This window comes from Osmia lignaria, unplaced genomic scaffold (genome assembly GCF_051020975.1).
Source record: "Osmia lignaria lignaria isolate PbOS001 unplaced genomic scaffold, iyOsmLign1 scaffold0007, whole genome shotgun sequence".
Lineage (NCBI taxonomy): Eukaryota > Metazoa > Arthropoda > Insecta > Hymenoptera > Megachilidae > Osmia > Osmia lignaria.
This window is the reverse complement of record NW_027478164.1, coordinates 415,001-417,070: the sequence shown is the minus strand read 5'-3', so window position 1 is coordinate 417,070 and position 2,070 is coordinate 415,001.

The window sequence follows — 2,070 nt, the reverse complement described above, 5'->3', positions numbered from 1 at the left end:
TGCAAACCGCCGTGAGAGCGTACCATCCCGCCGGCACGGTAAAACTTAGACTGAAAATATCGTCGAACATATCCTTTCATTTTATAACGTTCTATACATGAAAATTAATAAATTAACATGCAGGACATAATAAATTCACATTCTCATGTAAATCATGGGTTTAATTAATATTTTAAAAAATTTTAAAACCGCCCAGAACCGATGAGATGAAAATATTAAAACGATATTTTTGCATTTTCTTACGGTAAAACATTAACAAATAAGCGACTATAGCAATATAAAACTCCATTTGTAATTTAATTAATCAAAATTAATATTTTTTTTTGATTTTTCAGCGATCCAGAACCGATGAGACGAAAACATTAAAACGATATTTTTGCATTTTCTTACGACAAAACATTAACAAATACGAGACTATAACAATATAAAACTACATATGTAATTTAATTAATCAAAATTAATAATTTTTTTTGATTTTTCAGTGATCCAGAACCGATAAGTCGAAAATTTTAACAATCATATTTTTGCATTCTGTACCGTGGATCGATCGTTAAACGCTATTAAACTAGCGTCCGTGATGGTATAAATGCAGATTTTCGCTCCGTTTAGCCAAAATAACGAACTTTAGGTGCGCTCCGAAATATTTCAAAGTCCCAGCGGCGTATTGCTTCGCCTCTTAGAACCGATTAGTCGAAAATTTTAACAATCATATTTTTGCATTCTGTACCGTGGATCCATCGTTAAACGCTATTAAACTAACGTCCGTGATGGTATAAATGCAGATTTTCGCTCCGTTTAGCCAAAATAACGAACTTTAGGTGCGCTCCGAAATATTTCAAAGTCCCAGCGGCGTATTGCTTCGCCTCTTAGAACCGATTAGTCGAAAATTTTAACAATCATATTTTTGCATTCTGTACCGTGGATCCATCGTTAAACGCTATTAAACTAACGTCCGTGATGGTATAAATGCAGATTTTCGCTCCGTTTAGCCAAAATTAAGAACTTTAGGTGCGCTCCGAAATATTTCAAAGTCCCAGCGGCGTATTGCTTCGCCTCTTAGAACCGATTAGTCGAAAATTTTAACAATCATATTTTTGCATTCTGTACCGTGGATCGATCGTTAAACGCTATTGAACTAACGTCCGTGATGGTATAAATGCAGATTTTCGCTCCGTTTAGCCAAAATAACGAACTTTAGGTGCGCTCCGAAATATTTCAAAGTCCCAGCGGCGTATTGCTTCGCCTCTTAGAACCGATTAGTCGAAAATTTTAACAATCATATTTTTGCATTCTGTACCGTGGATCGATCGTTAAACGCTATTGAACTAACGTCCGTGATGGTATAAATGCAGATTTTCGCTCCGTTTAGCCAAAATAACGAACTTTAGGTGCGCTCCGAAATATTTCAAAGTCCCAGCGGCGTATTGCTTCGCCTCTTAGAACCGATTAGTCGAAAATTTTAACAATCATATTTTTGCATTCTGTACCGTGGATCCATCGTTAAACGCTATTAAACTAACGTCCGTGATGGTATAAATGCAGATTTTCGCTCCGTTTAGCCAAAATTAAGAACTTTAGGTGCGCTCCGAAATATTTCAAAGTCCCAGCGGCGTATTGCTTCGCCTCTTAGAACCGATTAGTCGAAAATTTTAACAATCATATTTTTGCATTCTGTACCGTGGATCCATCGTTAAACGCTATTAAACTAACGTCCGTGATGGTATAAATGCAGATTTTCGCTCCGTTTAGCCAAAATAACGAACTTTAGGTGCGCTCCGAAATATTTCAAAGTCCCAGCGGCGTATTGCTTCGCCTCTTAGAACCGATTAGTCGAAAATTTTAACAATCATATTTTTGCATTCTGTACCGTGGATCGATCGTTAAACGCTATTGAACTAACGTCCGTGATGGTATAAATGCAGATTTTCGCTCCGTTTAGCCAAAATAACGAACTTTAGGTGCGCTCCGAAATATTTCAAAGTCCCAGCGGCGTATTGCTTCGCCTCTTAGAACCGATTAGTCGAAAATTTTAACAATCATATTTTTGCATTCTGTACCGTGGATCCATCG